General features: G+C 41.0%; 1 protein-coding gene across 1 annotated transcript in view; it reads left to right on the top strand.

Moving 5' to 3' along the window:
* LOC309628596 (uncharacterized protein) overlaps nt 1-23,827 on the top strand; it is a 330,271-nt gene that overhangs the window by 83,728 nt on the left and 222,716 nt on the right. The window contains exon 9 of the mRNA XM_082391826.1: nt 1,444-2,571. The gene's annotated coding sequence lies outside the window, so the exon portion shown is untranslated. The remainder of the gene's footprint in view (nt 1-1,443; nt 2,572-23,827) is intronic.

Raw genomic sequence — 23,827 nt, forward strand, 5'->3', positions numbered from 1 at the left:
AACGGGCTTTCCTCTGCTCTGACCACCATGGAGGTGAGCTCTGACCGTCTGATCCTAGGTGGATTAAAAATACTTCTCCAATCTTCCCAAAACATTATCTTTACGAAGTATTACGCTTGGGCAGCTGGTTGCTGGGAGGGGGAAAGGGAGAGGTGGGATTGCGGGAACGGCTGATTCAGATGCTGCAATTATTTCGGGACTGGAAACAGAATTGAAATGACCCAGATGGTTGGCCTAATGAAGCTGAATCAAAATCTATGCCAAGAGGAGCCAGAGCCATGTTTCGTCTGTGTGTGTGTGTGTGTGTGTGTGTGTGTGTGTGTGTGAGAGAGAGAGAGAGAGAGGGAGGGGCCAATGTGCATGCATGGTTGATTTTTGGCTGAAAAGATCTTGCGGTTGTAGGAATGAAAGTGCAGCATGCAGACATGGATGTGCTTATGCAGAGAAAAGAAATCACAACCAAACACAGAGCCTTTTCCCGCCCTGGTCTGGCCTTGGACAGGCCTGCTCCCTCTCAGTTGCACCCATATGGAAAATCCACTTTCCTTTGGCTTTTAAAATAGACCATATTTCCTGGGAGAGTATGGTGCCTTTTGGAGAAGGTGCTTGAAGTGATTAAGCAGAGCGGGGGACGTCCATGCTGACGACTTGTGCCAGGGCATTCGTCCAAAACTCCATCGCTGGCGGAAAACACATTGTGCTACATGCTGGAGCGACGGGCCCCGGTCACCTTGTCTGTGGACTCTGGCTTACGATGCCAAGTCCGATACCACTGCCGAGCTTGAGTCAAGAGTGAGGACAGGGCCTCCCTGGTGGAGCAGGGGTTGAGAATCCGCCTGCCAATGCAGGGGACACGGGTTCGAGCCCTGGTCTGGGAAGATCCCACATGCCGCGGAGCAACTAGGCCCGTGAGCCACAACTACTGAGCCTGCGCGTCTGGAGCCTGTGCTCCGCAACAAGAGAGGCCGCGATGGTGAGAGGCCCGCGCACCGCGATGAAGAGTGGTCCCCGCTTGCCGCGACTAGAGAAAGCCCTCGCACAGAAACAAAGACCCAACACAGTCAAAAATAAATAATAAATAAATTAAAAAAAAAAAAAAAAAAAGAGTGAGGACAGGCCTCCAGATCAAGCCCACATCTCCCGGGGTTTTAGAACCATAAAAGGATCCTTTAACTAAAGTAGTTAATGTACGTCAATCTTTAGAACACTGCCTGGTACCTAATATATACTAATTACATTTTGATGATGATGATGATTTTAAGCAGCTCTTTGCAGGAAACTGCCCTCAGCTGGAAGCCCCTTTCCTTGTCACTTTAGCAAAGCTACATTGTAACTAACTTTTAAACCAGGTGCCCCCATGCTCTACTCATCTCCAGACCAAACACACTTTTCAAATCTTTTGATCACTCAATGCCTTGCCTAACCTGTTGGTTCTTTCCATAGATCAAAGAAGTAAAAATGAAGAATAAGTAATTAACAGATGACCAGATCCCTTCCCCAGCTTCCCTTTCAGTTATCTTGTGAACAAACGGTGTGAACAAGATAACATCTAAAGAAAAATCACTGAGGGGTTGACAAGTCTACACACAATGGGAGATGGTGAGGACTCTGACCCCCTATCTCAATGAGTAACTGAGAGTACTTCACTTTTTCCCTTTAAAAAGTTTAATGGCCAAGCAGAATCTTTAGAGTTGGTTTTCAGGGGCACTGAATCACCTTCCCCCCAGACTGTGGGGCTTTTCTGATTAAAAGCAACTTTCCTTTCTACCAACACTTGCCTCTCAAGCGTTGATTTTCAAGCAGTGAGCAGCTGGGCCTGAGTTTGGCAACGTTATTATTATTTATTGTTTATTTAACATCTTAGCTGTGGGCTACAAAAATGCTGAGTACTGCCATCAGTCGTCTGGTGGATGGCGGTGTGCCCATCCAGTCTGCTAAATCTCTGTCAAGTGACAAGAACACAGGGCCTCAGGATAGGATGTTTTTGCAGACACACTGCTTAAACCACAAAGCAGATCGTGTTAGGGGTCTGGCTCCAAGAAGGGAGTCAAATGGAAAGAGATGAGGCCATAAAAGCATCATTAATGCTGCGTCCTGGGCTCCTGAGTCTGTCATGCACATTCTGCAGTGCTTCAGTGCCTTTCTGTTTAAAAGTTGCTTCCTCAGAGCGCAAATCTTTACTTGCTTTTATCTTTCTAAACAAAACTTATATTCTCAAGTTGAGTTGCACATTCCCATAAGAAGAATCGTGCTGGATGTGGACAATAAAGATAGGGGATGTTTCTGCCCAATCTTCCTGTGTGCTTGGTTCAGACAGAATTGCTCTGCTCCAGGCAGTGATCTTGGAAGCTGCTGGCTACCGTGGGTTCCTAAATGGTTTTGGAAGCTGCTGGAAACCATCGGAATTCGCAGCAGAAGGGAAACAGCTGTGCTTGCTGCAGGGGTATTCAGGATGCGAGCTCCTGCCTCTTCCTCATTTCAGTCACACTCACAGTGGCTCTGTGCTGATGGTGAAAAATGCCTCTTTCCAGTGGGATTCTGTTACAGCCATCAATCTTCAACACACAAATGGTGAGCTGGTTTCAACCAAAATAGTTATTCCTTCACTTGACAACACATATCTAACTTTTAAGATCTAGTTAACCGTTTTCATTGACCAAATGATGTGTAACTAGCTGTTTTAAAATTAGGATGGGGACAGACATTCTTTTGTATTCAAGAAGGGACGCTTTGGTCTGATGTCCAAAGCTGGAGTGTTGCTGCTTCTGGAAATGTCTTTGTCCTGGTTTCTGTGATACCACACTCTCCTGGCTATTTCTCGTCAGTTCTTTTTTTGGCCGGCTTCTACTGGACCTCTAAATGTCGGACTGATTCAGTCAGTGCTTGGTCTTTGACCCTCTTCTCTTTTTGGACCGTCTCTAACTAAATATTGGGAAAGCATTAAATATTGATAACTCTTAAATTTATATCTTGACCCCTGACTTCTGCCTTGATTTTCATTTTCACACATCCAACTCTCTGCCTGAGTCTCCACTTGGATATTGAATTGGAACTTTCTTTTCTTTTTTTAATATTTTTTAATTGAAGTATAGTTGATATTCAATGTTTTGTTATTTTCTCTGCACAGTGAACTGATTCAGCAAGTTTGAAATTAAATATTACGTCTTAAGTAGTCCCGTAATTCAAGCTGCCCCCGCTCTCCCCCATCTCTGCTCCTCAATTCTTTTTTTTTTAAACATCTTTATTGAAGTATAATTGCTTTACAATGGTGTGTTAGTTTCTGCTTTATAACAAAGTGAATCAGTTATACATATACATATGTTCCCATATCTCTTCCCTCTTGCGTCTCCCTCCCTCCCAACCCTCCCTATCCCACCCCTCTAGGTGATCACAAAGCACAGAGCTGATCTCCCTGTGCTATGCGGTTTTCAATTCTTGCATTAAAGAAATAAAACAAAAAACTCCTCACTGCAAAAGGGAAGACAATCTTTTTTTCTAATAGCAGAAAAGTCTCTCTGCGACGTGAATTTGAGCTATGGAGATTTGATTTCCATGGAGATAAAGAGGCAGAGAAGTTAGGGCTGTTTGGAAGGGAACGGAAATGTGGTGCTGAGGAGGAACGGGGGTAGGAGGCAAACTTCACGCCTGCCGGCTTACTAGAATGTTCCGTATTTTATCCTGTTTTCACTGAGCAGCAGAAGGTGTGTAGGGAGATTTTTATTTAATTTGGGGGCAATTAGGAAAAGGAAACCCAGCCTGAGTGACTTAAGGCTGCTCATTACCTTCTGGTGGGCAGAAAGAGCGCGCATACTTTAAATGTTAAAATCAGATTGTTTGTAAATTTCACTTTGAAATTCAAGGGCATAGAAGGACCCGTGACTCGATTAACAGAGAAAACAGCCTTGTCCCACAGCTGGTTTCCTCTCTGTAATAGATCAGACTCTGAACAGCAGTCTTTCTTAGTGACTTCCTGGAAATGACAGATTCTGGGGAGCCAAGAACGTTTAAAAAAAATAACAACTTTTAGAAATCCCCCCCATGGTGGTGGTGGGATGAATTGAGAGATTGGGATTGACATGTATACACTAATATGTATAAAATAGATAACTAATAAGAACGTGCTGTATAAAAAAAAAAAAATTCAAAAAAAAAAAAAAAACGGAAAAAAAGAAATCACCCCCAAATCTTTTAACTAATGTTATTATGGGGGGTAGGTGTTCCTAGAAGATCTTGCTTGGCTATACTGTAATGACCATTTTAATTCTGCACTTTTCCTGGGATGAATTACTGACACTCCTAGCTACTTAGCTGGAAGCCTCTGACATCAGTGATTTCAATATCATATGTAACAGGATGCCTTGGATTGCGCTGTACGATGAATGCATCTTGATATAAGAGAATTCGTGATCATTTCATTTTCTGGCAATAGTGGCTGAACACCTCCTTGATCAGAGGACACAGGCTGACGTGAATTTTCTTTAAAAAAAATATGATTGTCCAGTCCTGAGAATTTGTGTGGTTTTCTTTTTCTTTTATTTTAAGTTTTATATAAAAAAAAATTTTGGCCACTCCATGTGGCATGTGGGATCTCAGTTCCCCAACCAGGGATCGAATCCATGTCTCCTGAGTGAGAAGGTCAGAGTCGTAACCACTGGACCGCCAGGGAAGTCCCTTGTGTGGTTTTCTTTGTGGTTTGTCTGAAGGCCTTATTTATCAAAGGTATTTTAGGTAAATGTAATAAAAATGAACACTACCTGGTTTAAGCAGCAAACTCTGGAGTGTCCGCTGAAAAGAGCAGACCAGCCTCACCCCAGGATGGGAACCAGGGCCCTTTGGGACCTTTAAGCAGGAGCACATGGCCTCTCTCTCTGAGTGCTGGACTTCACCTCTATGTCTATTTCCTGATCCCAAGCCCTCCAGCTTCCATCAGGGGTTCTCTTGAGGCTCTTCAGCTGTGGCTGGGGGCAGGGACGAGTCACAGAGGACACACATGGCCCCGCCCACCATCCCCATGTGTGTGGAGGTTCTTACAGAGGATGGGAGCCTCATGAGAAGGGAACCCCCTTAAGAGTTGTCTGTCATACCCAACTACTCTTTGTGTGTAGGAGAAACACTTTGTTTATTTAAAATCCCAGCAGACTGCAGCTGAATTCCTAAGGAAATGGCCAAATTTCTCTTTGGAATAGATGAGCCGTGTAGCTGTGAAAAAAAGATAAGCTTCAGGGAATGGCTCGGAAAGCATAGGAATGAGAGAACTAAACTGCCTTTACACCAGTTTAGTTTAGTTTACCATCTATCTGGAGAAAACCATAATTCAAAAAGATACATACACCCCAGTGTTTATTGCAGCACAATTTACAATTGCCAAGACATGGAAGCAACCTAAGTGCCCATTAACAGATGAACGGATAAAGAAGATGTGGTGTATATATGCAATGGAATATTACTCAGTCATAAAAAAGAATGAAATAATGCCATTTGCAGAAACATGGATGGACCTAGAGATTCAAACTAAATGAAGTAAGTCAGACAGAGAAAGACAAATATCATGATATCACTTTTATATGGAATCTGGAAAAAAATGATACAAATGAACTTATATACAAAACAGAAATAGACCCACAGACATAGAAAACAAACTTATGGTTACCAAAAGGGAAAGGGTGGGGGAGGGATAAATTAGGAGGTTGAGATGAACATATACACACCACTATATATAAAATAGGTAACCAACACCTACTGTATAGCACAGGGACCTATGCTCAGTATTTTGTAATACCTATAAGCTAAAAGAACCTGAAAAAAAAAAAATGAATCACTTTTCTCCTCACCTGAAACTAACACAACGTTGTAAATCAACTATAGTTCAATTTAAAAAATAAGAAAATGTAAAAGAAGTCAACTAGCAAGGGCTAGCTGTCCAGGGTGATGTAATCTTATATCAGTCAGTCTCCCAAAGAAGGAGCAAGACAGAGAAGGACAAAGAAGAAATGAGGAAGGATCTCAGAGGAGGAAGACTCCTTCAATGAAAAATTTCAAATATTAGAATTTATGGACACGGATACCTGGCTTACTCTTCCCTTAGCACTGAAGAAGTTTCATTCAATCTTTTCTTCTCTCTGCTGAGATGCAAGGAAATGAGGCACATTATTTATAAACTTTCTTTGTTTTTCACAGCAACGTGCCTTTAGAAACTGGATCAGAAAGTAGAATGACCAGAAATGGATCATTTACTATTATATGCTAAAAGACACGAACATTTTAAATTTACTTATGTCAAACCCACTGCCAAGGAAGAACCTAAGGCTGCTCTGTACAGGCTGTAGTCACAGCTTCTGTTCCTGGACAGTATTCATGCACGGATGAGGGGAAATGCTGACTCAGGGGAAAAAAGTCAGCTGAAATGGAAGAGAATCTGTCAACGTGATGAAAAATGAACTGTACGGGCTTTTAGACACACTGCATGACCAGATGGGTAAAATTTGAATTTTACCCATTGTAAATTGTTTGAAGAAGCTCCTATAAAGGACATGTGATTGAATGAAAGTATTTTGTGATATGCAAAATGCAAAAAGTGATGCATATATGTGCATGTGTCTGGGGAGGGGTGTGAGGAGGAGGGAGAGTAGTAATACTTATGGCAACATGCAGAGAAAGTGTAAGAATACGTAACAGCTTTTCATTATCTAGGAGGGTAAGTGACACTCTCAAGAAACCTATGGTGAAAGAATTTCTACATTCATAGAAACTTTCACTGTTATTTTTTAAACTCTTTTTTTTTTCATCTTGTAGAACTTCCATCACTATCGCATCAGTTCTCCAGTTTTCCAGGAAGGCAATAGCAGAGTATAGGCAGTTACAGGGCTGGATTTGCACACAAGAGAGATAGAGATAGATTCAGATTCTGACCCAAGCTGAGATTTCAAAAAAACTTTCTGCTGCTAAGTTCAGTGCTGAAAAAGTAGATCTTGCTGGCTTTCATTGCCCTTAGATTACACTTGCCCTTTTGTTGTAAACACGCGTGTCTTTCACATCATCCCAATACAATTTGCCATGGGTGACCCCATTTCAAGGCAATGTTTGTTTAGCAAAGGTAGTTTATCCTGGCAAAGTTTTCTAAATAATTCATAGGTGATTTCTATCAACTGAGAAAGAAATGTTGGTCTCCATATATGAAAAAATAAGTAGTAAATGTCCATCTTTAATCAGACAAAAAGTGCCTTCATCAAAGGGTATAATACGTACCTAAAATGTAGAAATAATGAGTGCAATTTTCATAATGTCATTACCTGTCACACACAGTGAAAACAAATTACCAAAGCCTGCAGAACAATGGGAATTGTTCTACAGCTTGGAACTCTAAGCCTCCTGGTGGGATATTGGGCTCATTTGTATTTATACCATCAGTGAATATTTTAACAGTTTGTGAATCTGTCCTTAAAATAATATGCTACCAAATTACTCTTGCTCACCTACAAATTTGAAATAAAAATTAAAAGTGGAATGAGAAAGAGGCAAAAACTACTGGGAATCAGGAGACCTTCCAAGTTTATCCTCTGCCACTAACAGCTTGTTTGATTGCTTAGAATTAGTCTCATTTGAAAATTTTGCTGTGATTCTGTGACAACAATGAAACAGAATTAAGCCCCCAACACTTGTCTTAATGAAATGAAGGATTCTTTGACATCACTAAGTATAGAAACTAATAGGTAATTTAGAACTCTTTATTTACCATGACTTTAAAAAATGGATTATAGAAAAAAACCAGTTCTTAAACAAGTCAAATTATATGGGAATAATTGTGCACTTTATGACTTTATCCTAATGTGAATATCTTTAGTCCTCTCAACCACTTGCAATTCTTGATAGCTTCATGGTTTTTTTGCTTTTGGGTCTTTGCTTATACTTTTTTCTCTCCCTGTATCCTGCCTTCACTGGGTAAATCATATGCATTCTGAATCCCATCCCCAAACTGGATTAAGTGATCCTGAATGAACCTCATAATTGTATAGGCAGTATGTCTGTGTCAGGGTGGTAGTAATGAATAATTCCAAAGTTATTAGGAGGGAAGGGAGCAGGGCACAACCTTTAAAAGAATGACATAGCTGTAGAACATGACAAAAGCTGGTTAGAACCAACTAGGTCCAAGATGGCGTAAGATTTAACTTCCAGTGGACCTTGAACCTCATTATACGCTCACTGCGATACATCAGCTAAATGACACACCCACCGGCACCGTGACAGCTCTGAGGTTAACAATAAAAGGTCAAAAAGTGGGCAGTAGCCCAATTCCTGGAAATCTCTACCTTTTCCCCCCAAATAATTAGAATAATCCTCTCACTCTTTAGCCTATGAAATTACTCAGCCCATTAAAACTAACCATGCCATACTTCGAGGCTCTCTCGCCTTCTGAGATGGCCCACACTCTGTCTGTGGAGCGTGTTTCTCTCTAAATAAATCCACTTCTTACCTATCACTTTGTCTCTCACTGAATTCTTTTTGCAATGAGACATCAATAACCTCAAATCCACCGGAAACAAAGTCTCAATAGGCTTAATGTAATAAGTCTTTAATTCTCACCTATAGGACACAAATGCTGGTTCACAGGAGTTTTCTGCTCATTGTAACTACTCAGGCACCCTCGCAATGGAAGCTTTACTTGGTATACATGTCCATGATCACCTGTCTCCCGAAGTCTCCAGTGGGAATGACACATCACTGCTGCTCATTTATCATTGGCCAAAGCGAGCCCGTGTTTCCAGCTTCCATATTTGTTCAACAGCATCAGTGAGCACCAGCTACAGCAGTGGTAAAGGGTAAGACTTTGGTATCCAACCACTTGGCTCAAATTCTATCTCTGATCCTTGCTGGCTGTGATTTTTGACAAGTTACTTAAACCTTTTTTTTTTTTGGGGTCTCAGTTTCTCACCTGTAAAATGGTGCTTATAATAGTACATTCTTATTGGATTTTGAAAACTAAATGAGTTAATACATGTAAAACACGAATAGCACTGCTTAACATTACTTTAGATTGGTATTAGCTATTATTTTACCTTATATGCAGCTTTTAGTGCATCACAATATAACTTTTGTTTACATGATTATCTCTGCTACAGGAATGGTCTCCTTGTTAGTGGGAAACTCCTTGTTGAGTGTTGTAACTTCAGAGCTTGCAGAGTAGGAACACAACAGGTATTTTATTCCCTCTGAGTTTTAGGTGTCTGTATTAACTCTTTCAAATCATTAGAATACTACCTCTGTGCAGCAAACTGCACTTGAAGACGTACAGAAATTAATTACCTTGTATACTCAACCAACAGCAGAATGTCTTATCTGCTGCAATAATTTGGTTTAGTTAGGAGACTTAAAGAAGCAAACAACTACTTTCTACCTGTTTTTTATTTTTAATGAAACCATGAACGTTAGGAGTGTTTTTCCTCTTTCACAAGTCTCTCCAATGTGCCAGAAATAAATGATATAGTTCCAAAGTCCTAAAAATGGAAACAATTTTCTTCCTCCGTATGTTTTCACTAAACTTTCATGACCATTATATGAATTACACAGAGTTTAAATGACATGTGGGTAACAAGAACATATCAAACTTCAATACAACTTCACTCACAATTTGATTCGGCAAGGCAAGAAAAATAGGTTACTTAAACGCTGTCCGCATTGCAGTACAGTGTAGTTGACAGCTGTGAATAAAAGTTGCATAACGCTGTGCTGAAAAGGCCAGCGTTTCCTGTTGATACTCGTTGGTGGGATGGGAAGGGCCTCTGGGTTGTCAGTGGTCCCTCCAGGGACACACATTGTGGTGGAAATTTTAGAGGTCAGACTTTCTGAGATGAGGAGCAGGACTTGTTTGCTCACAATAGTTCTGAACTCAGAAAGTCGTTCATGAACTCTTTTGAATCACTTTTCCACCAAAGGCTCAAGTAAAGAATGTGGGTTAATAAAACTGGATAGTAGTAAGATTTGCAGGAGACATGGGAATCATTATCCTGTGTCTTTTAACTGAGTTTAATATTGCGTTTGGAGAGAAAGTAAAAATACAGGAAAACTACAAAAAAAATATGTATATGTATGATAAACATGTCTGGTTCAAATCTTTTTTTTTTTTTTTTCTCTTTATAAACTCCATCATTGTGGATCAGCTTTCTTTAAATACCTTCCTCCTTTATGAGATTCATGGTTTTTGAGGGTGGATCTATATTCCGAATAAAATGATTGGTGGTTGTCAAATAATTTCAGTGTTTGATGTAAAAATTAAATGTTTCTAATATCAAGATAAGGGCCAGTTAATGAGGAAATATATCTTTTGGCTAATAATTCTTTCTGAAAAGAGCTCTTCCACAGTACTTTGTGTCCAGGAGTTTAGAATGTTTTGTGAAATGCATCATTGTAACATTCCTTTAATTTAATATTAATTCATTTAATATCCAGTAGATATGGATATTGACCCTGTAAAACCATATGATAATAAACATTGGGATGAATTAAAAAGTCATCAATATTTTCCATTGAAAAAATACACCTGGAGGTTTTAAGATTGCTGGCATAAATATTTTTTAAAACCTTTATCCAGGTATTGGTATTGTACAGACTTGGATTAGAAAATAATTTCCACGTTGTGGGCCCGTGGCAAATCCTGGCTACTCTGCTTGCTGTTCTGAAACCTGGCTCACTACCGTGGCAGCAGGAAGACTCACCACTGAGTTGTCACCAGCTCTCCTGCAGGTCAGGGGCACACCCTTCCTGACAATTCTCAGAGCCATAGAAATTGGCTGCAGGCTACAGGAATGCAATACAAGTTTAATCTGTAGCAATAAACATCTCCTATTTCACAGAACATAGAAGAGTGGTTGCCAGGGGCTGTGTGTGTGTGTGTTGGGGGGGAATGGGGAGATGTAGGTCAAAGTGCACAAACTTTCAGTTATAAGTGAAACCAAGGAGGACCCTGTGGGGCTCCTGGGCACAAAAACCTTTCTGGGTCCCCTGTTTCTTCTTTGTAGGAAATAAACTTATTTCAGCCTCCTTGATCTTCCCTGAGTTCCAAAGGGCAGATTCAACAGTTGCTAATTAGGGAAAGCAGGGGATGAAGAAACAAGGGGGTAGCAGTCAAGAAACAACAGTGCAGCCTTGGGGCAGGACCCTGGTTCCTCCTCAAGGAATATATGTAACAATATCTTTGAGTTCTTCTGCAGGAACTAAGCAACTTCAGGCTGAACACAAAGTTCCTGAAACACGGCCCTGTTATCTCACCACCAACCAGTCAGGAGAAAGTTACACATCCTGCAGCCCTCAGTCAAAATTTTGCCTATAAAAACTTTTCCTTAAAATCCGTCAGAGAGTTTGGGGTTTTTGAACACGAGTCACCCGTTCTCCTTGCTTGGCCCTGCAATAACCCTTCCTCTGCTCAAAACTCTGACTTTTCAGTTTGTTTGGCCTCCTCACTGTGCATTGGGCACACAGACTTGTGTTTAGTAACATAAGGAGAATTAAGTTCTGAGGGTCTTATGCACAGCATGGTGACATAGTTAATAATACAGTGCTGTATACATGGACATGGCTGGGAGTAGGTCTTAAGTTTTCTTACCACACACACAACAAAGAGTTAACTATGTGAGGTGATGGATGTGTTAAGTACCTTGATCTTGGTAATCATTTCATGATGTCTATGGACATCAAGTCATCACCTTGTACACTTTAAATATATGTGACTGTATTTGTCAATTATTCCTCAATAAAGTTGGAAAAAAGAAAATCTAATGTTTTAGTCTACTGTCTCCCCACCTCACTTTAAGGTTGTTCCCTGTAAAAATGTTTTGACACATTAAATGTTTTTCTTTGATGTTTGGTAGGAGGTTTGCAGAAGTGAATATTAAAATCCTATAATTCTTAGCATTTAAATAATGACAAAGTTGAAGTTCACTTTTTAAAAAAATTTATTTATTTTATTTATTTTTTGCTGCATTGGGTCACTGTTGCTGCATGTGGGCTTTCACTAGTTGCAGCGAGCGGGGGCTACTCTTCGTTGAGGTATGCGGGCTTCTCATTGCGGTGGCTTCTCTTGTTGAGGGAGCATGGGCTATAGGTGCATGGCCTTCAGTAGTTGTGGTGCGTGGGCTCATAGTTGTGGCTCGTGGGCTCTAGAGTGCAGGCTCAGTAGCTATGGCACATGGGCTTAGTTGCTCTGCAGCATGTGGGATCTTCCCGGACCAGGGCTCGAATACGTGTTCCCTGCATTGGCAGGTGGATTCTTAACCACTGCGCCACCAGGGAAGTACAAAGTTCACTTTTATTTATTTACATCAGGTAACTAATTTGTTGCTCCAGTGGTTTCTTCTCAGAGACTAGATAGGAATATACTATCAATTGGGTTTGAATTACTTAAAAAAAAAAATTATTGTAGTATAGTTGATTTTCAACATTGTGTTAGTTTCAGGTGCACAGCAAAGTGATTCAGTTCTTTCTATCATCTATCTATCTATCTATCTATCTATCTATCTATCTATCTATCTATCTATTCTTTTTCAGATTCTTTACCCATATAGGTTATTACAGAATATTGAGTAGAGCCCCCTGTGCTATACAGTAGGTCCTTGTTGGTTACCTATTTTATGAAGTGAGAATGGGGATGGAGGTCAGGAGTAAGAAAGCAGGATTTAAGTTTCTCTGAATACCAGTGGCCTTCTATCACAGTTGGAATATGGAAAGTCTAAAATGACATTGTAAAATTCTCCTTTGTTATCTAATAAAACATTCAACAATAGTTACAGCAAAGCTTAGATATACACATTAACTGAAACAAATTTGCCTAATCTATTTTGCTAGTTATGAGTTCATAGAATACGTGATATCTGATGCTTTGTATTTCTGAAGTGGAGGAGGGTTATTATAGACCTGAGTGAAAGGGATGAGAATCTGGGTAAAGAGGCTAAACAATTATTTTTCTCAAAATAAAAAATTAAAAAAAACGCTAAAAGCAAAAATGTTCATTAATCCTGCTTACTTTTTGCAGTCAAATGTCTAATTGCATCTCTCAGCCTTTCCATTTGTAACGTTCCAGGCAGGTGTCACGCTGGCCAATGTTTATCATAATTACACCACATCTTAACACCTGAGTAGAAAACTACTGAAATGCTGCACATAAATGTTTCAATGTAATAAAATCACATATTAGGACATACATCTAAAGGTAGAGAAGATGTGAACAGAGCACTATATATATTACTAACAGCGACTATATAATTTCTTGAAAGATTCAAGAAGTCTTGTTCCCTTTCTCTTACCCTTACTCTCTGGACCAGAGTCCAGCAGATGTTCAAGGTCACTGTCATTCATTTTCCACAGTCCCAGGGACCTTTGAAGGATTCAGCATAACCGAGTGGCCATACAGTTGTAAAAGACATTAACATTCCTATTAAGCTCTTGAGAATTTTGACCTTTCTGAAATGTCAGAAAAGGGATATTCTGCAGATAAATTGTGATCGACTAGATGCATAATATACCAAGTGTTTAGGCTCCTCTGTCTACCTCAGACCCGTGGGGGTGATGGATTGAATGAAATGCTCTTTTCTATTACGTGGGAGTACTTGATAATTTTTTTTTTTAAACATCTTTATTGAAGTATAATTGCTTTACAATGGTGTGTTAGTTTCTAACAAAGTGAATCAGTTATACATATACATATGTTCCCATATCTCTTCCCTCTTGCATCTCCCTCCCTCCCACCCTCCCCATCCCACCCCTCTAGGTGGTCACAAAGCACAGAGCTGATCTCCCTGTGCTATGCGGCTGCTTCCCACTAGCTATCTATTTTACATTTGGTAGTGTATATATGTCCATGACACTCTCTCACCCTGTCACATCTCACCCCTCCCCCTCCCCATATCCTCAAGTCCATTCTCTAGTAGGTCTGTGTCTTTATTCCCGTCTTGCCACTAGGTTCTTCATGGCCTTTTTTTTTTCTTTTCCTTAGATTCCATATATATGTGTTAGCATACTGTATCTGTTTTTCTCTTTCTGACTTACTTCACTCTGTATGACAGACTCTAACTCCATCCACCTCATTACAAATACCTCCATTTCATTTCTTTTTATGGCGGAGTAATATTCCATTGTATATATGTGCCACATCTTCTTTATCCATTGATCCGATGATGGACACTTAGGTTGCTTCCATGTCCTGGCTATTGTAAATAGAGCTGCAATGAACATTTTGGTACATGATTCTTTTTGAACTATGGTTTTCTCAGGGTATATGCCCAGTAGTGGGATTGCTGGGTCGTATGGTAGTTCTATTTGTAGTTTTTTAAGGAACCTACATACTGTTCTCCATAGTGACTGTATCAATTTGCATTCCCACCAACAGTGCAAGAGTGTTCCCTTTCCTCCACACCCTCTCCAGCATTTATTGTTTCTAGATTTTTTGATGATGGCCATTCTGACTGGTGTGAGATGATATCTCATTGTAGTTTTGATTTGCATTTCTCTAATGATTAATGATGTTGAGCATTCTTTCATGTGTCTGTTGGCAATCTGTATATCTTCTTTGGAGAAATGTCTATTTAGGTCTTCTGCCCATTTTTGGATTGGGTTGTTCATTTTTTGTTATTGAGCTGCATGAGCTGCTTGTAAATCTTGGAGATTAATCCTTTGTCAGTTGCTTCATTTGCAAATATTTTCTCCCATTCTGATGGTTGTCTTTTGGTCTTGTTTATGGATTCCTTTGCTGTGCAAAAGCTTTTAAGTTTCATTAGGTCCCATTTGTTTATTTGTGTTTTTATTTCCATTTCTCTAGGAGCTGGGTCAAAAAGAATCTTGCTGTGATGTATGTCATAGAGTGTTCTGCTTATGTTTTCCTCTAAGAGTTTGATAGTGTCTGGCCTTATACTTAGGTCTTTAATCCATTTTGAGTTTATTTTTGTGCATGGTGTCAGGGAGTGTTCTAATTTCATACTTTTACATGTATCTGTCCAATTTTCCCAGCACCGCTTATTGAAGAGGCTGTCTTTTCTCCACTGTATATGCTTGCCTCCTTTATCAAAGATAAGGTGACCATATGTGCGTGGGTTTATCTCTGGGCTTTCTATCCTGTTCCATTGATCTATGTTTCTGTTTTTGTGCCAGTACCAAACTGTCTTGATTACTGTAGCTTTGTAATATAGTCTGAAGTCAGGGAGCCTGATTCCTCCAGCTCCATTTTTCGTTCTCAAGATTGCTTTGGCTATTCGGGGTCTTTTGTGTTTCCATACAAATTGTGAAATTTTTTGTTCTAGTTCTGTGAAAAATGCCAGTGGTAGTTTGATGGGGATTGCATTGAATCTGTAGATTGCTTTGGGTAGTAGAGTCATTTTCACAATGTTGATTCTTCCAATTCAAGAACATGGTATATCTCTCCATCTATTTGTATCATCTTTAATTTCTTTCCTCAGTGTCTTATAATTTTCTGCATACAGGTCTTTTGTCTCCTTAGGTAGGTTTATTCCTAGATATTTTATTCTTTTTGTTGCAATGGTAAACGGGAGTGTTTTCTTAATTTCACTTTCAGATTTTTCGTCATTAGTGTATAGAAATGCAAGAGATTTCTGTGCATTAATTTTGTATCCTGCTACTTTCCCAAATTCATTGATTAGCTCTAGGAGTTTTCTGGTAGCATCTTTAGGATTCTCTATGTATAGTATCATGTCATCTGCAAACAGTGACAGCTTTACTTCTTTTCCGATTTCGATTCCTTTTATTTCTTTTTCTTCTCTGATTGCTGTGGCTAACACTTCCAAAACTATGTTGAATAATAGTGGTGAGAGTGGGCAACCTTGTCTTGTTCCTGATCTTAGTGGAAATGGTTTCAGTTTTTCACCATTGAGGACAATGTTGGCTGTGGGTTTGTCATATATGGCCTTTATTATGTTGAGGAAAGTTCCCTCTATGCCTACTTTCTGCAGGGCTTTTATCATAAATGGGTGTTGAATTTTGTCGACAGTTTTCTCTGCATCTATTGAGATGATCATATGGTTTTTCTCCTTCAATTTGTTAATATGGTGTATCACATTGATTGATTTGCATATATTGAAGAATCCTTGCATTCCTGGGATAAACCCCACTTGATCATGGTGTATGATCCTTTTAATGTGCTGTTGGATTCTGTTTGCTGGTGTTTTGTTGAGGATTTTTGCATCTATGTTCATCAGTGATATTGGCCTGTAGTTTTCTTTCTTTGTGACATCTTTGTTTGGTTTTGGTATCAGGGTGATGGTGGCCTCGTAGAATGAGTTGGGGAGTGTTCCTCCCTCTGCAATATTTTGGAAGAGTTTGAGAAGCATAGGTGTTAGCGCTTGTCTAAATGTTTGATAGAATTCACCTGTGAAGCCATCTGGTCCTGGGCTTTTGTTTGTTGGAAGGTTTTTAATCACAGTTTCAATTTCAGTGCTTGTGATTGGTCTGTTCATATTTTCTATTTCTTCCTGGTTCAGTCTCGGCAGGTTGTGCATTTCTAAGAATCTGTCCATTTCTTCCAGGTTGTCCATTTTATTGGCATAGAGTTGCTTGTAGTAATCTCTCATAATCTTTTCTATTTCTGCAGTGTCAGTGGTTATTTCTCCTTTTTCATTTCTAATTCTATTGATTTGAGTCTTCTCCCTTTTTCTCTTGATGAGTCTGGCTAATGGTTTATCAATTTTGTTTATCTTCTCAAAGAACCAGCTTTTAGTTTCATTGATTTTTGCTATTGTTTCCTTCATTTCTTTTTCATTTATTTCTGATCTGATCTTTATGATTTCTTTCCTTCTGCTAGCTTTAGGGTTTTTTTGTTCTTCTTTCTCTAATTGCTTCAGGTGCAAGGTTAGGTTGTTTATTCGAGATGTTTCCTGTTACTTGAGGTAGGCTTGTATTGCTATAAACTTCCCTCTTAGCACTGCTTTTGCTTCATCCCATAGGTTTTGGGTCGTCGTGTCTCCATTGCCATTTGTTTCTAGGTATTTTTTGATTTCCCCTTTGATTTCTTCAGTGATCACTTCGTTATTAAGTAGTGTATTGTGTAGCCTCCATGTGTTTGTATTTTTTACAAATCTTTTCCTGTAATTGATATCTAGTCTCATAGCGTTGTGGTCAGAAAAGATACTTGATACAATTTCAATTTTCTTAAATTTACCAAGGCTTGATTTGTGACCCAAGATATGATCTATCCTGGAGAATGTTGCATGAGCACTTGAGAAAAATGTGTATTCTGTTGTTTTTGGGTGGAATGTCCTATAAATATCCATTAAGTCCATCTTGTTTAATGTATCATTTAAAGCTTGTGTTTCCTTATTTATTTTCATTTTGGATGATCTGTCCATTGGTGAAAGTGGGGTGTTAAAGTCCCCTACTATGATTGTGTTGCTTTCGATTTCCCCTTTTATGGCTGTTAGTATTTGCCTTATGTATTGAGGTGCTCTTATGTTGGGTGCATAAATATTTACAATTGTTATACCTTCCTCTTGGCTCGATCCCTTGATCATTATATAGTGTCCTTCTTTGTCTCTTGTAATAGTCTTTATTTTAAAGTCTATTTTGTCTGATATGAGATTTGCTACTCCAGCTTTCTTTTGATTTCCATTTGCATGGAATATCTTTTTCCATCCCCTCACTTTCAGTCTGTATGTGTCTCTAGGTCTGAAGTGGGTCTCTTGTAGACAGCATATATATGGGTCTTGTTTTTGTATCCATTCAGCCAGTCTGTGTCTTTTGGTGGGAGCATTTAATCCATTTACATTCAAGGTAATTATCGATATGTATGTTCCTATTCCCATTTTCTTAAATGTTTTGGGTTTGTTATTGTAGGTGTTTTCCTTCTGTTGTGTTTCTTGCCTAGAGCAGTTCCTTTAGCATTTGTTGTAAAGCTGGTTTGGTGGTGCTGAACTCTCTCAGCTTTTGCTTGTCTGTAAAGGTTTTAATTTCTCCATCAAATATGAATGAGATCCTTGCTGGGTAGATTAGTCTTGGTTGTAGGTTTTTCTCCTTCATCACTTTAAGTATATCCTGCCACTCCCTTCTGGCTTGCAGAGTTTCTGCTGAAAGATCAGCTGTTAACCTTATGGGGGTTCCCTTATGTGTTATTTGTTGTTTTTCCCTTGCTGCTTTTAATATGTTTTCTTTATATTTAATTTTTGACAGTTTGATTAATATGTGTCTTGGCGTGTTTCTCCTTGGATTTATCCTGTATGGGACTCTCTGTGCTTCCAGGACTTGATTAACTATTTCCTTTCCCATATTAGGGAAGTTTTCAACTATAATCTCTTCAAATATTTTCTCAGTCCCTTTCTTTTTCTCTTCTTCTTCTGGGACCCCTATAATTCGAATGTTGGTGCATTTAATGTTGTCCCAGAGGTCTCTGAGACTGTCCTCAGTTCTTTTCATTCTTTTTTCTTTATCCTGCTCTGGAGTAGTTATTTCCACCATTTTGTCTTCCAGGTCACTTATCCTTTCTTCTGCCTCAGTTATTCTGCTCTTGATCCCATCTAGAGTATTTTTAATTTCATTTATTGTGTTTTTCATCGTTGCTTGGTTCCTCTTTAGTTCTTCTACGTCCTTGCTAAATGTTTCTTGCATTTTGTCTATTCTATTTCTAAGATTTTGGATCATCCTTACTATCATTATTCTGAATTCTTTTTCAGGTAGACTACCTGTTTCCTCTTCATTTGTTAGGTCTGGTGTGTTTTGACCCTGCTCCTTCATCTGCTGTGTGTTTTTCTGTCGTCTCATTTTGCTTATCTTACTGTGTTTGGGGTCTCCTTTTCACAGGCTGCAGGTTCGTAGTTCCCTTTGTTTTTGGTATCTGTCCCCAGTGGCTAAGGTTGGTTCAGTGGGTTGTGTAGGCTTCCTGGTGGAGGGAACTAGTGCCTGAATTCTGGTGGATGAGGCTGGATCTTGTCTTTCTGGTGGGCACGTCCACGTCTGGTGGTGTATTTTGGGGTGTCTGTGGCCTTATTATGATTTTAGGCAGCCTCTCTGCTAATGGATGGGGCTGTGTTCCTGTCTTGCTAGTTGTTTGGCATAGGGTGTCCAGCACTGTAGCTTGCTGGTCGTTGAGTGAAGCTGGGTCTTGATGTTGAGATGGAGATCTCTGAGGGATTTTCGCCATTTGTTATTATGTGGAACTGGGAGGTCTCTTGTGGACCAGTGTCCTGGAGTTGGCTCTCCCACCTCAGAGGCATGGCCCTGATGCCTGGCTGGAGCACCAAGAGCCTTTCATCCATACGGCTCAGAGTAAAAGGGAAAAAATAATAGAAAGAAAGAAAGAAAGAGGCTATAATATAGTGAAGTAAAATAAAGCTATTATAAAGCAAAGGTATACAGACAAAATCTCACCCAGAAGCATACACATATACACTCACAAAAAAAGGAAAAGGGGAAAAATTAATATATCCTGCTCCCAAAGTCCACCTTCTGAATTTGGGATGATTCATTGTCTATTGAAGTATTCAACAGATGCAGGTACATCAAGTTTTTTGTGGAACTTTAATCCGCTGCTCCTGAGGCTGCTGGGAGAGATTTCCCTTTCTCTCCTTTGTTCGCACAGCTCCCGGGGTTCAGCTTTGGATGTGGCCCCGCCTCTGCGTGTAGGTCGCCTGAGGGCGTCTGTTCCCCGCCCAGACAGGACGGGGTTAAAGGAGCAGCTGCTTCGGGGACTCTGGCTCACTCAGGCCGCGGGGAGGGAGGGGTACGGAGGAGGCGGGGCGAGCCTGCGGCGTCAGAGGCGTCGTGACGTTGCAGCAGCCCGAGGCGCGCCGTGCGTTCTCCTGGGGAAGTTGTCCCCGGATCACGGGAGCCTGGCCGTGGCGGGCTGCACCGGCTCCCGGGAGGGGCGGTGTGGAGAGTGACCTGGGCTCGCACACAGGCTTCTTGGTGGCGGCAGCAGCAGCCCCAGCGTCTCATGCCCGTCTCTGTGGTCTGCGCTGTTAGCCGCGGCTCGCGCCAGTCTCTGGAGCTCGTTTAGGCGGCGCTCTGAATCCCCTCTCCTTACGCACCAGGAAACAAAGAGGTAAGAAAAAGTCTCTTGCCTCTTCGGCAGCTGCAGACCTTTTCCCGGACTCCCTCCCGGCTCGCCGTGGTGCACTAACCCCTTCAGGCTGTGTTCACGCGCCAACCCCAGTCCTCTCCCTGCGATCCGACCGCAGCCCGAGCCTCAGCTCCCAGCCCCGCCCGCCCCGGTGGGGGAGCAGACAAGCCTCTCGGGCTGGTGAGTGCTGCTCGGCGCCGCTCCTCCGTGCGGGAACCTCTCTGCTTTGCCCTCCGCACCCCTGTGGCTGCGCTCTCCTCTGTGGCCCCGAAGCTCCCCCCTCCGCCACCCGCCGTCTCCGCCCGTGAAGGGGCTCCTAGTGTGTGGACACCTTTCCTCCTTCACGGCTCCCTCCCCCTGGTGCAGGTCCCGTCCCTAATCTTTTGTCTCTGTTGTTTCTTTTTTCTTTTGCCCTCCCCAGGTACGTGGGGAGTTTCTTGCCTTTTGGGAGGTCTGAGGTCTTCTGCCAGCGTTCAGTGGGTGTTCTTTCAGAGCAGTTCCTCGTGTAGACGTATTTCTACTGTATCTGTGGGAAGGAAGGTGATCTCCGCGTCTTAGTCTTCCGCCATCTTCTCTGACTCCCCCGATAATTTTCTTAGGGGCTCTCTTGGTAGAGAAAATGCTACAAGATCTGACACTGGTGATCATAGAATTGTATTCATCTAAACCAGTCCTTACGTTTTACAAATGAGAAAACTGAGCCTCAGAGAAATGAAATGATTTGCCCCAAATCAGTCAGCCAGTTACCAGCTGAGCTGGCCACAGAATCCAGATCTTCTGACCCCTAGCCTGATATTCTTTCTACTTTATCACCCCAAACTGCACTTTTTCTCCCTTGTACTTTTTTGTCCTTTTATGCAATTTATTATATACTGAAGTTCCAAGAAGAGGAATTTAATTTTTCATTATAATTTTAATAAGGTGCCACAAAACATGAAATTCACATTTGAATCCCGATTTTCTTTCCTCAACCGTAAAGAGTTCTGAATAGTAAAGGCATACCTGACCACATAAATTACCATTGTGTCTGGACTTCCCAATTTTGATGGTTATATACGTGTTACTATAAATCCAAACACATCTCTCACAGTGCCTTTTTAAGGTTTACAAGCCTATATGAGGCTAATTATCAGCCCTGTTAGATCTTTGACTAATTTTGTTTTTCTCTGGTTCAAATACTCCTGGCTTAGGCCCTAGAAATCTCTTTAGAATCCTTGAAGAATAGCAAAACATTTTCCAGGAAGACTGAGAATGTGTGTCTGTGTGTGTGTGCATGTGTGTGTGTATGTGTGCATGCTTATATGTGTATCGTTTCCCTCCACAAAACCCAAGGAATTTACTTTTTCTTCCACAAAACCCCCAAAGTATCACCGCTTTCTAAGTGTTGATTCTCCTGCACTTAAATTGCTGGCTTCCTACACATACAAGGCTGAATAGAGTCGTCTTTGGCAGTTGCCTATATGGTTGGCATTCACTGGGGTTAAGTGAAAAATCCATTGCCTAAAAGATGACATTTTAAAAAAGGATGTTCTAATCCAAATAGGAAACTACGTGAAGTCAGATTTATTCTTTCTTAAAATCAGCTGGAATCCCTCTAAACTGCACTTTAATCTCAAAGAACATACTGGCAAGGTTATCTCTGAAGCTAATTTTAACATATACATGGTATTTTAGAGTTCTGAGAAAGTGCCTTTATCTGATTTAAATTGATTATACAGAGTGAAATACCGTTGTTTGGACAGTGTGCCAGTTTTCACGTTATCAAGATAAATTTTGCACTGAAATGGCATTCTCTGGCCTTCCCCCTGGCTGGCAGCCTCCCCACTCTTCCTGTCAGCCCTGAAAACCACTTTGCCTTTTGCCCAAATCCCGTGCTGGGTACAATCATCTCACCAGCTGAGGAACAGCTCTGGTTTTATCTTTTATTTATGACCAGCCCCCTTTTCTAGGTTCTCGGTAGAGAACCATATATTATTACTGAAATAAATTGTTAAAACTAAAAAGGCCCTTGACAATCACTCAGCCCAACCCTTTTATTGATAAATGAGGACCAGGGAGTGTAAGAGCCTTGCCCAAATTCAGAACTTCTTAGTGGCATCGGTGGACACAGAACCCATGTGTCCCAACTTTAACTTCCTACCAGCTCTGCTTTTCCTGTTCCCCTCTCTTTGATAGGCTATAAAAATTCAGTCACATTTGGTATGATAAACTCTCGATAGATCGGATGGGTCATTTAAAAGTAACAAGACTTTATAATCCTCAGAAAGCCCCAAAGTACCCAGAATCTGTAATCTTCAAATATATTTCTTTGAATTTGACGAATTGCACATTTTTGTTTTAACGGATTCTGTGACTCATCTGATATCTCCATCTTGTTCCACTAAGGGTCTGACCTTCGCACCGTGAGGGGTGCCTGGAGGTCCGCTGGGGGGACCTGCCAGGAGGATATTCCAGTAAGCGATTAAGGAGCATTTAGCAAATGAAAGGAATCCCTGTTACTGGATGAAGAGGGAGTGAAATGTGGAAGCTGGCTCGGTAGCCTGGCTCAGTGAGGAATGAATGGGGATGAAAATAGGGGTAAGCCCTGACGAGAACGCCAGGGTTCCCTCAGGAATATGCGTCCTCTAGCCGTGCCACACGAACCAATGGACACATCCAAGGGAGAGAGGGGCTAAAAAAAAAAATCTAAAAAGAAATTAAATCAGAAAAAGCTATTTTAACTAAAATCTCTCTGAGACATTTGGTATGTAAATCAGCACATTCTCGGTACTTATGTTAAAACTGGAACACATAGAAAAGCACAAGAAAGCCAGCCTTTAGTTTCCATGAGGAATTCAGCATTGCTTAGATCTCTGGAGGTCTTTTGATAACTCACAGCTCTGGTATCAGTGGGATCTGTTTCTTACTTTTTCCCTGGATCAGACCCCAAACACTAAATGACGTTTTTGTGTGAGAAAGATGACAGACAGCTTGGAAAGTGTAGGGTCTGTTTGGATAAGAGCCTGGAGAACTTTTGGGTGAAGGACTTTTCTGGAAGGTCTGGGCAAAAACGATGGTGCTTTGAGGTCTTTCTTGGAGAATGTGGCACAAAAGTAAGGTGAAGACATCCCCTCTTTGCCACCCATTGCCCCTCAAGTTTTGTGTTTTGAGGGCCCCATGCTGCCAGTGATGGGAATGCCCAGCCTTGCCTGCTGGAAAATGACAGCCATGCCCGGGGGACAGCGTGGGAATTTCAGGGCAGACTAGCAAAGCAAGAGGTGACTTGGGAGCTATTCACAGTGGAGTGGGCAGCGTGCCCAGAGGAGCGAGGGCACTAAGAAGATGTGGTCTTGGTACCCGGGGGTGCTCACCAGCGTCTCTGCAAACACTTGTGACACCTTTCAGGGGACTCTCAGAGGCTGCTCTGAGTCTCTGTGATTGGGTGAAGGGAAAAAGGGTGGAAACTTGAGTTATGTTTGCTCTCTACTTCTCAAGTCTCTTGATCCTACTTGTGCTGAGGTTAGAAGCACATCTGTTTACTTGTAATTTCAAATTTATAAATTAAAGAACACTTCTATGGAACAGATTTGTGGTTGCCAAGGGAGGGGGGTGGGGGAGGGATGGACTGGGAGTTTGGGATTAGAAGATGCAAACTATTATATATAGGATGAATAAACAACAAGGCCCTAACTGTAGAGCACAGGGAACTATATTCAATATGCTGCGATAAACCATAATGGAAAAGAATATGAAAAAAAGAATGTATATATATGTATACCTGAATCACTTTGCTGTACAGCAGAAATT

The sequence above is a fragment of the Balaenoptera borealis genome (assembly GCF_965194805.1).
Source record: "Balaenoptera borealis genome assembly, chromosome: 4".
Classification (NCBI taxonomy): domain Eukaryota; kingdom Metazoa; phylum Chordata; class Mammalia; order Artiodactyla; family Balaenopteridae; genus Balaenoptera; species Balaenoptera borealis.